The sequence below is a fragment of the Zonotrichia albicollis genome, chromosome 3 (genome assembly GCF_047830755.1).
Source record: "Zonotrichia albicollis isolate bZonAlb1 chromosome 3, bZonAlb1.hap1, whole genome shotgun sequence".
NCBI lineage: Eukaryota > Metazoa > Chordata > Aves > Passeriformes > Passerellidae > Zonotrichia > Zonotrichia albicollis.
This window is the reverse complement of record NC_133821.1, coordinates 67,763,144-67,774,887: the sequence shown is the minus strand read 5'-3', so window position 1 is coordinate 67,774,887 and position 11,744 is coordinate 67,763,144. Positions and strand designations below refer to the sequence as shown.

General features: G+C 42.2%; 1 protein-coding gene across 2 annotated transcripts in view; it reads left to right on the top strand.

The window, feature by feature from the left end:
- The first annotated feature begins 364 nt into the window (after positions 1 to 364).
- PLEKHG1 (pleckstrin homology and RhoGEF domain containing G1) overlaps positions 365 to 11,744 on the top strand; it is a 127,367-nt gene continuing 115,987 nt past the window's right edge. The window contains exon 1 of one of the 2 annotated variants that reach the window (XM_026794140.2): positions 365 to 805. The gene's annotated coding sequence lies outside the window, so the exon portion shown is untranslated. Of the gene's footprint in view, positions 806 to 907; positions 1,123 to 11,744 lie in introns of those variants that run through there. The other variant, XM_026794141.2, reaches the window with a different exon arrangement.

Genomic DNA, 11,744 nt, shown 5'->3' with positions numbered 1-11,744 from the left:
ATGACCCAGCAGCCTGCCACGAAGCAGGTGTAACCTCTATCTACAACCTCGTGGAATTTGCTTTTTACGGGTCTGTATTTCGTGGTGGACTTACCCTCTTCACATTTTGGCAATTGGGTAAACTCATTTACAGAAGCTCTCTCAGACCTGTGAATTGAATTTCAGACCTGTGGTGGCGGAGAGGAGCCGGTGGGCAGCCCGGCGAGGCGGGGATGGGGCTCGCAGCCGGGCGGAGAGGCTGTGACCTGACACACGGGGGAGGGCAGGAGAGCCCAGCGCTTTTACCTCCGTGAAAACAGTAGCGGAGTTTTAATTTTTTTTTTCTTTCCATCCCCCATCCCCTTTTCCTCCCTTCTTCTTCCCGGGGCTGTAATCCGACTGCTCTCTTTGGCTCCATTCCAGAGACAAATCCGAGTGGTTAATCGCTGTTCCCCCCTTTCCCAGCCTCGGGGGCTGGGGGGCGGCGGAGCAGGGAGGGGAAGGAGAGCCGAGCAAGCCCCAGCCCTGAGCCGGGCCAGGCCTCCCCGGGGAGGGGCTGAGGCAGCGGCTGGGCTGCGGGAGCTGCATGGAGGAGGGAAGTTGCACAGACTCCTCTGCCCGGCCGGCAGGAGGAGGAGGAGGAAGTTTGGCGATTAAGCGGCTGCCCGGAGCTGCAGCGCACGGAGTGAGCCGGGGCGCGGCCGCGGGCGCTGCGGGGCGGACAGCCGGCAGCCGCTGCACGGGCTGCGGAGCGGGGTGAGCTGCCGCACTCCACCCGCACCCCCGTGCCTGCATTTCCAGCGGGAGGAGGAGCGCTGGAAAGACGGTGAGCGCTGCCGGGGGCTTTGTTCGGTGGGGCGCGCCGGGGAGGGGGCGGCGGCTCCCGGAGCGGCTCCCGGAGCGGGGCGGGCCGGTGGGACGGGAGGCACCCGGTGTCCCGCAGCCCCCGGGACCGCGGCGGGGGCTCGGCAGCGCAGCGCGTTCGGTGAGCGCAGCCTTTGTGCACTCCCGCCGCAGGCACCGTGCGCCCGGCTCCCAGCGCGGCCGCCGCGCCGCTTTGTGCCCGCCGGGGCAGCCTGGCCGAGCTGCACCGGCTCAGCCCCAGCCTGGCCGCTTCAGCGACTTTCTGCGGCGAGGGAGGAGGTACTTCTTTTAAAATATGATAAAATTCCAGAGGGCTTCAGGTTCTGTGGGGATGCTTTAACAAACCCCCAAAACCCATCCTCTATTTAAAAAAATGTTTTAAAGTTAATGGGATTGTGATAAGTATGGCATAAAGAGGTTTAAAAATTGATTGATCTATTGTTAAGTAGCAGGAGCTTTGATTCTGTGGCGAGGCAGTGGGGTAGAGCTGCCCCATAGGGTCCTGTATGCATTTCCCCATATCCTGCGCTCATCTTTTCCTTGCTTTGCGGGTCGTGTGTCCCAGTCCGTGTTGCTGGAAGAGAAGCCCTTCAGATCTCATCCTTCAGTGACAGACCTGAGGCACTCGTTTCCTTCTTTCTTCACAAGCCACACTGCTCCAAGTATGAGGGAAAAGGACCTGAAACAAACATAGACGAACGTTCAGCTAGTTTCCAATACGGTCTTTCTCTAGTTGGCTGGTTTTCCTCCTTTGGTTATTAATTGGCAGGCACAGAAAGAGCTCTGGCCTTGCTTTTTTCTTTTAATGCTTACTGGTACTTCAGCAGTTTAGTAACCCTGCCTAGAGAACCTGATGACTTATAGGTGTGTTTTGAAAGCTGTGTAATAAGAGCCTACTAATAGTCATCTTTTGCTACTGTTTCATTCTTGGAGGGAGCAGTCTTTGCTGCTGGAGAGCTGCGGTTCGAATTTCCACAAGCGTTTGTTGCCCGTGCCTCTAGCTAAATTTATAAAGGAATCCTGTTAGCTTGTGTGAAGCTAAATCTGGATGTAGCGACTCCTGGCTGCACAATTCACTGTGGTTGGCAAGGCACAATATATAGCTTCCTTGAGATTTATTTTTAGGGTTTTTTCCCCCTGGTGTATGTAGGGCACGTAGTTGTCATAATTTTGGGAACTCTTCACCAATGTGTGTGTGGGTGCTTTGGGATGAAAACATAAGAGTTATGCTAAGGTTAGGAAATGTATTAATAGAGTGCTTGTCTCAAAAATATGAGAAGGCAGTTTGAGATTGGCCTCTTAATGAATATTGGTATTGTTCTCAGGTCCATGCAGATGCTTAGCTATTAAACTTGGACTCCACTTCTGCTCTGTGTTTTCAGTTGGCAAACTAGAAATAGTGCAGAACACTCTGATAAAAGGTTCAGTTTTAAATGTGTTCATTTACGGGAATGCTGGCTGTTTCTCACAGATCTGGAGAGCCCTAAGCCAACAATGTGGACTCGTGGACACACAACTTATTGCATCTCTGCAAAGGCATGCTATGATTCTCATACTAGGTGTTAAGATGTCATTTTCCTTGCTGTTTTACTTTTGATTTTCCAAAAAAAAAAGAGGAAAAACAAATAGGTTTTTAGCCTAATCAGTTTGTAATTTATAGTCTTGATAACATCTTGCAAAGACAGCATTGACTTGATTTTTAAGTGGAAATCTTCAAGTAGGGAACCTAGTTTGTTGGCAGCTCTCATCACTTCAGGACATCTGCTAATGTGTTCTTCTTCCTTGGGCAGGATGTGAGACTACAGATTAACTGTCTAGAGGCATACTTTGAGACTAAAGTGTTTGATTGTGAGGCCATGGAAAAAGGTAGAAAGGGTTTGGAGCTAACTGACTGAACACTTGGTACCTTCCTGTGTGTAAGTGGGCTGTTTTTGTCTAGGTTTTTTATGGGGTCGTGTTTTGGGTTTCTTTGTAGTTTTGTTTTGTTATTTTATTTTAAACCTTTGTTGTTCCCTAGAAGGGAAGTGAGAATACCTGCTTACTTTCCTAATAAGTGGCACGTAGTGAGCTTGGGTACTTTTTGCTAATATATTTGTGTAGGTTGGTTTGTTTGAACCTTTCACTGACACAGTCTTTCATGTGGCACCGGTGATAGTATTTCTGTGAAATCATTTGGAGCAGTATGCATGTTTGAGAGCTTCCTTGTGTGCATTTATTTGGATTGGGCTGTTGTATACCTGTTGTCCTCTGCCTTTCATATGCTTGTGATTTCTTGGCTCCCATTCAGGAAAGGCATTTTAAAGCCCTGCTAACTAGATAGGGCTGTAGCAACTGACAAAGGCATTTACTTGAAGTAGTGCCTTATTGTCTTTGAATGCAAACTCAGCAATGCAAAGCTGGTCTGTTTCTCTAACCATAGAACACTAACAGAACTGTAATTTGACATTGGCTTCTGCCATTTTATCTTGCTTTGTGGTAGCATCACCAATACAAATTTTGGACTCTGGTGAGTACTTTTGAGATCAAACCAAAAATGGGGAAATCAATAAAACAGTTACAGAATCTGCTGTTACTAATTTTGAAGAGTAGTTCCACAGATTAGCCTGAGATACTGCTATTGAAAAAAAGTTTATGTACAGAGGTGTCATCTCTAAAATTGTCACTAAAATAGACCAATGGTAAACCAAAGCAATTCTTAGGGAAGGATACTACAGAATGTATGGAGCTTTTTTATTTTATCTCTTCATTTTTTAAAGAATTCCAAAATAGCAATATTTTAACAGATACTTAGCACAGTTGTTAAAGTATGTCAAAGACTTGTTCAATTGTTGGTTTTTATTTATTTTTTCATTTTCTTCATGCTTGGTTGCCATTCCAGCAGTTGCTGGGCACCACTAAGTTTCTACTGGCCAAGCCAGAGCTGCAGCTCTTGGTCTTGGGAGCATGGGGTTGTGAAGAAGAGGGACCACATTTCTGGATGGCAGCATGGCCCTGTCATGCACCCCAACTCCATAGCGTCAGGAAATAATGGGAACATCCAAGCTAATGAAGGGAGCCATTTGCAGACTCCATTTAGAAGTGTTTCTCAGATTAGACATGTATAGAGCTGTGGCAGTTATAAATTAGAACAATGGAATTCATCTGATGCATCTGATGCTCTTTTGCATTCAGTTGTGTTGAGAAGGAAGGTTGCTGTGTTAAAGAAATGTTTTATTGACATGTTAAATTAATTATGGCTTGAAGTTACTTTGCCATAAATGTCTTAATTGCCTAATATAGTGAACAGATATATAATATATACATAGAATATATAATAATAATATATCTAGATGGTAATATATCTGGAATATATAATAGAAGATAGAATAATAAAATATGAAAAAATGTAAGTTAATAATGTAATACGTACTGAAGACATTTGGAGAGATGGTGATCCTCTTATAATAAACTGGATTTTTTTCTAGTGGGGACAATGGGGATATCTTACCACTACTTACTCTAAATGACATTCTGTTTCTGTAGAGTTAAGAGGGGGAGGTGGGGGAAAAGAATTTTTGCAGCCCTCAGCAAAGTCTGGAGTGACTGAAAGGCTTGCAGAGCTGTTGCTGAATGGTTAATTCTGAGAACCTGCATTACTGTCACTGCACATAGAAAGTTGTAGCTAGTAGGACTGTCAATGAGGAAAAAAAAGTGGAAGAAAGTGTTATTCTTGTAAATTTAGAATGCAAAGGATGTGGAGCCTAGATTTCCCCTCCACTTTAGAAAAGCCTCACACACCACAGTGAGTGGTGAAACCACAAAACTGGCCTGGGAACAGGAGTAAAGGGAATGAAGAGTAAAGTCAATCTTAGTGCAGTGGCAACAGTTGCAGCTCTAAGTACAGGAGTCTTTTATATATGTGGATAAGAATACAAAAGATGAATGTGAACATATGTAATAATAACTAAAGGTACCAGTATGGCCTGTTGGTATTCATTAATTTAAAAAAAAAGTGTGTGACAAACTATCTCTTAGTGCTTAAAGTCTCCCAAATCACTAAAGGATATAAACTTTTTTTTTTTTAGTTATGGTGTTTGTATCAAATAGGTTAGTCTAGGCTGATTCACCAAAATTTGAGTTTATATGAACTTGGTCTGAAATAAGCTTAACCATGAACTTGATTACAAATACAGGAAGAGAAAGGGGCCTAGTCAGGGAGGACTGGGGAAGGAAATGGAGGGGAAAACTACTTATACTTGTGAAGGAGGCCTGAAAGAAGCAGTTGTCTAAGCCATGCTACAACTCTTAAACCCACTGTCATCTCTTGACTGGGGTGCCTACTGAAGTATCTGCATATGGGAGTGGTCACTACCTGTGTTTTCACTAATCACAATGCAGAGCATTGCTGGTAAAATACAAAGCAAGGTGACACTGTGAAAATTTTTGTGTAAGAGTGACTTCATGCATTTGACTTGATTCTTTTCTTCCTTCCTCAATGTGAGCTCCACTAGTTCTGCTTCCTAATGTTCTCTGGGACCATGATGATTATGCTAGTGGAGGCTGCATGTGTTTTTTATAAGGGTAATGAACAGGTATAAATTGAGCTGGCAGCAGTTTCCCATGTAAACTTTAAACTGAAGCAGTGCTAATTAACTTTGAATCCTTTAAGTCTTGCTTGCCTGCTCTGAGTTTCAGACTGCAAGTGGTGCCAAACCTCTTCCTGTAAGCATACATTCTGTAGAAACTTGCTTGTGAGCCCTGCCCAGATGTTTTAAAACCTAACTTAATGAATGCTAACATTTAAATATTTGAACCTTCATATCCATTCAGTGTTTCAGGATCATGCTCCAAGCATTAATATCATTCAGCTACTGTTTTCTGCTGATAAGATGCATGCTTCCTTTCCCTGGAAGTACAGAGCAGAGATAAAAAGTGTGTCATGGCTACAGTGATTGAATCACCTGCTCATTTGCTTGCTCACAGCCATTGGAGATAAAACCTTGGGGAGAGGATGGCTGTTTGGGTTGTCGTAAGGAGCGGTATCGGGAACAGCGTAACAGCCGGTTTCTTTTCATGGTCATGGCTGACATCTTCCAGCCCTGTCATCTGGGTGTGGGCTTCAAGGTCGGCTTCTGCCTTTTAATTAGCCCACATAAGGAGTCTCTAGCTCCTAGGTTTAGTGCATAGGCTCTAGTGCTTGTACTTTCTCCTGTCCTTCCCCTTGTGTTATGCAAAGTTATCTGTAAACACAGACAAGTTTTCCTCCCTAACCTCCTGTAAACGCTGGTTTGTTAAAGTATTTAGAAAATGTTTACCCTCAAGTACGTCCCCTAAGATTAGATACACTGTCTGCTGCAGCTTCATTGTGATTTCTACATACTGGAATCAATGTGTTGTTTGGGGGTTTTCTTTCTGTCTTTATTTCTTTTTCTGTATTTGCATTGCCTGTCCCAGTGAGTCCAGATCCATCGCTGATGTCCCAACATGTTTCAGAAAGGCAGAGACAGAGCAGCTTCCGTTCTGCTGCTGCCACTGATCTGTGGTGCTTCAGTATAAAGTAGCATAGTGCTTTGTGTCCTTGATGTCTGATATGGGGGAAAAATGATAGTTCCTTCTTTGTAAATAATTTTGAAAATAGGTGAGATGAAGAACTACTTATTTGCACGTCAGTAATCTTTATCACTTCAGTATGCACTGAACTTTCCACTTATTGTTTTAAACTGAAACCAAGTAAATAGCAGAAACTTGGGTTTGGCTTACAAGCAGTATTGGTGCTGCCAAGATGAGCATGCTTCATACTCAAGTGCTTATGAAGCTTTCTCACTGTTTAGTTTCCAGTTCCTTCTCCCTATCCTGATAACAGGCCTCGTGAGGTTGCTCAGAGAGCTGTCACACCTCAGTGTCTGAGTGATGTCATCATAGTTCATTTGCTTGTGTCACATCACATTCAGTTGCCTGTAGAAGCGCTAATTTCTCTGAAGAATCAGCAGTCATCCTATTTGAGTGGTAGACAAAGATGTATTTAACAATAAACCATTATTGAATTTGGAGAGATAGTTTGCCTTCCCTCTTACTCTACCAGAATGTGGTTTGTAACATCTTTCTGTCAGTCTCTTCTGGTAATTGTCAGTCTTTCTCATGTTGGATGAATCTGAAGTCATAAATCTCTGATTTGCTTTATCTTGGTCATTCTGTGCTCCTCCTGCCTTGAAAAGGGTTGCTGTCTGTGTCCTGCTGGCAGACAGGACCACTTAGCCCACTCCTCACTGGATACAGCCTCTGACAATCCTTGCCTTATCAGGTTGGTTGCACTGTGAAGGCTCTTCTGCCTTGTGATATGAGGAGATTGCCTTCATCCTCTCTTCCTCCTGAGCTTGAACTCATTCAGTCTCCTGAGTTTTCCCAGATTTCTGGAGCAAAGCTGCTGGCTTTCTTAAGTCAGTACCGTGCATCAGGCACAGTGTAGTTGTTTTGGCAGGCCACTCATAGAATACTGTGATCTGTTATTAAGTAAAGTAAGTAATTTCTGAGGGCATTAATGACCATTTAATCTCCAAGGTTTTTTTTCTGGTATCTTGGGACTGCCCAAGACTGACTTGGCATGCTTGTGCTCCTCCATTGGTCTAGATGACATGGGTCCTAAATTCATTGGAAATATCTGTGTTAGGAGAGTCGGTGCTAAGCACATTTCTCAGGTGAAAAGGACAAGTTTTCTGCAGACCTTCCCTTCAGGAATTGTTTTCCATTTTCTTAGAGTCTGCCAGAGGGAAGTGCAGACCAGAGCACTAAGAAAACCCCATTCTAGTGTGAAGGACAGAGTGGTTTGCTAAGGCACAAGCCATGCTGGGCAGATTTTAGAGCTGATCTCCTGGTGCTGACTCATCCTGGTGATCTCAGTTACTGCAGTTTGCACTTTGCCACTTCACCTGCAGCAGCTCTCTGCTTGGCAGTGTGGCCTGTTCCCAGCCCTGGTGTGCTTCCTCACTTGTGGCTGTGCATGCTGACAGGGTCACTTGTGTTCTTCATCTTAGACCTAGGCTGTCCTGCTGCTGACAAGCTCACTGCAGATCCAAAAGGATCCATATTGAAGAGGTTCTTTCTGCAACCTTGCAGCAGAGGATCCTGCTGATAAACAACCTTTCCTCTCAAACACAGATTTGGCTCTTGCACACCTCAGGTCCTTTTAAAGCAGTTTGTTCATCCAAAGCACAGAATAGGTACTGACTCGGAATCTAACAAGGCCAAAGCAGGGAGGTGATTTTTCTTTTTCTGCCCTGTTTTGGTGAAGCATTGATGTGATTGGGACCTGTAATATGCACAGGTAGAGTATGGAGGAGAAAGGTTTTCTCCCAGACACCACTGCATGCTGTTTGGATAGGATAGGGGCTGTGGCTGCTTTTCAAGGAAGAATTCTGAAAAAAAAAAAAACCATGATGATCTCATTTGCCCTCTTCAGAAGAAAAGCTGGTCATCAGCCTTTGTTACTGAAGATCTGTTGCTTGTGAGTCTCTTTTCATCTCAAGAGGGGACAGTGCTGACACACATCTGACAGATACACCTGCCCACCCTGTGTGCATCATGCAGCTCCTGGAGCTTCCACAGGGGTCTGGATGCTAGGGCCATCTGGATGCTTCTTCATTGGTGCTGTCTCATAGGGAGTCTGCCCACTAAGTGTTATGGGTTTTTTCCCTTTTGCTCTTTAAATCAATGTCAGTGTTGCACAAAGAGTTCTTTCAATATTTAATAGAGGATCAGTGATGCCCATCCTCTGATGATTTTAGGAAAATGTACTGGGTTGGTTCCTTTTATTTGTTAATTATAAATATTGAGTCATATCAGGGGGTGATTAGTTCTGGTATCTGGATCACAGTTACTTGTCTATGCCCATACTTGCCCAGTGCTGGCTTCTTTCTGGAGATCATAGCAGGGATGGTCTGGAGGAGTTCTGGCAAAGACTCACTCAGCTGTTGACCTTGTCATGCAATTCACCTTTGTGCTGTTCACTATTGTGAATGGGTAGAGTGAAAGAAACTCCTGGAGCGCTGCATGAATTTAGTCCATGAAATTAGCTTAATGTGTCTGGGAAGGCTCTCAGCTGATTGCATGTGGAATAAATCCTTTTGCTTGGGATGTGGCGCATTTTCCATCTGTTAATGGGTTCTGTCATGCAGTGAGAAGGTGCTACAGCATGTGGCCTTCCTGTAACAGCAAACTGCATTCCTCAGCCAGGAAAGCTGGGCTTTAGGAACTGGCACATAGCTCAGTAAAAGTCATGTCAAATAAATTTTTACTTTAGTCCTCGTCTCTGGTGATTAAACTTGCACAATGGTTTGCTGTCTAGCACATGTGAACATCTACAAAGGATTTAATTCTGAGCTTTTCTTAGAGGGTCAGTATGTGGAATTGTTCAGCAAGAGTGTTTGTTTTAAAATGCTACAGTATGCATTGACACAATTTTATTATGTCCAATGCGCAATAAAATCCAGGTTGTAGGGATGGAGTTCTATGGATGTGAGGTGTGGCTGGGGACTAGGTGAGAGCAGGAATGTCAATGAATGGAATGAATATCTTGATATCCTACTTGAAATGGAAGCAAATTCCCACCTGTAATTTTGTGGAACACAATTACATGTAGTTGAGTGGCTCTGGCTTACTGTAGTCTTTTAGCCTGGCTGAAATGGGATAAGGAAATTATTTAAAAGCAGAGATTTCAAAGCTCAGGCCTCATGATTTGAGGGAGCCCGTTAGCTGGACTAAAGTGATAATGTTAGCTTTCACCACTCTGAGAGAGTCAGTAGAACACAAGGGTTATGTGTCATTTACACTTCTTTGGGAAACTGAGGTAAAGATAATCTCAGTGACTCCTAAGGGATGAAGTAAAACCCATCCTCTTACTGAAAATTATTTTGCTTGCCTCCCAGGTATGCTAGAGTATACCTGAAAGGAGCACCTCAATTTTACAGCATTTTGAAAGATAGTTTTCAATCTTAGGGCTTTTAATTTAACATTATAGTGTGAGCCCCAAGTTCCGAAGTGTTTTTCACAGGAGAGCCAGACATTATGGTTCGAGTCAGTTTAAATATCTGAATGCAGGGTTTTTTTTGGTACTTTTGCTCTGCTATTTGCTTGATGCTTTAACCCTATGTATTTTCTAAAAGTGATTAAGAAGTCTAGCTTTTTGTTAATAAGTGTTAATAATATATTTCTAGACTAAGACTATTTTAAATCATGCAAACTTTTTAAAAATGAAATGAAAATTACAGGACAAATGATGATATATTTGTTAATCACTTTCTTGAAGGAAACATGCAACATCTTTTCTTCATGGTAGTTTTTCTAGTACAAAAGTATTCAATTTTCTTACACTGATGGTTAAGAAATAAATCACTGAATGGACAAAAAAATTTCACAGGATGAAAAGTTCCTTTTCCTTACAAATTGTTTTGTTTTATAGTGTGAGGATAGTAAAATCATAGAAAATTTTCTTGGAAAAGTTAAAGAAGGCTGATAGAACATTCTGTAGCATCCAAGAGCTGGTACTTTGGTCAATTTGGATGTCACTGTCTCAGATCATCAGTTGAAAGGTTTTGGAAGTCCGTTGTATCTGCTGGGGATTGGAGAATATCTCAGTTTTTGGCAAATAATTTTACCCTAGAATTGAGAAACTGTTGTTGATGAAACTACTGTCAAACAAGAGAGCCCCAGTAAAAAGTTTAGGCTTCTTTGGGGTTGTCTAGATTCCTGATTTTCATTTATTTATATATAATGTATATAATATATATATATATATATATATATATATGTATATATATACACACACAAATGTGTGTATATTTAAATGGTTATATTGTCAGTCTGGTTTTTTTTTTTACTAGGGTTCTTAAATTGGGTTCTCAAGCAGTTGAAATTGAGTCCTTTGACTTTGGAGGATTTGAGGCTAGGGAAACTTACATGATAAGTGGAAAGTAGGATGGTAATTGTAGGTCACTTTGCATTTCTGTTTTGCTTAATTTACAATCTGAAGTACAGTCAGGTGGTTGGGCATTTGAATGTTACAGCTGTTACAGTCTGATCGCAGGAACTTGGTGAGACTACTCATGTAGTCTTCTTCAGATTCCTCGAAATGTTAGTGGAGACTGCTCTGTGTCTTCAGTTGTTAAAAGGAAAAACTAAGTGAAGGAAATAAAAATATTGCTGTAGTTGTCACTCAGCGATATCAAAAGAAAAAATATACTGTTTTAGTCTGTGAAATTGCTAATTTATTGCTATAAAGATAGCATGGAGAAGGCAAATATATTGATATTTTATTAAAAGAAAATTTCAGATGGATTTGTTTTTTGTATTTAAAAATGTGTTTAGCTGTAGATGAACATTATGCCCCATTAGCAAGATTGAATTGATGGCATTACTGTTGAAGTTAAAAATAGACCAGTATTTTTGAAATGTGTTTTTGAAATAACAAATTTTGTCTGTTTATGATTTGGGTCAGCTAGACCAAATGAACTTGGACACTTAGCAGGGTCTCTCATTTATTCTGGCATAAGAACAAGCGTTGGGCAGAGCTTCCCAGTCTCAGAAAACTGATGGTGGTGAGAGGCCTCCATAGTGTTCCCAGCCAGCTGAATGCCTGAGGTATTTTGCCATACAGGAAATCAATTGCAGCTGAATGTGCACTGTTTCCATTTCAAGTATATAAACAGGCCTTATGATGGTATAAAAAAAGAAGAAAGATATTAAATAGTTTCTTGAAAGTTCAGAACAGGAACATTTGATGTTCAGTTTCTGTGGATTCTTCACTGTCACCTTTGGCTAAGTCCATGGCACGAAAATAGCACAGAAGGAGAGGTGAATTAATGTTGGATACTGTAGAAAAGGGAAACGTAAAGCAGTGTCTTAGAGAAATGAAAATAATAAAAAAGGTA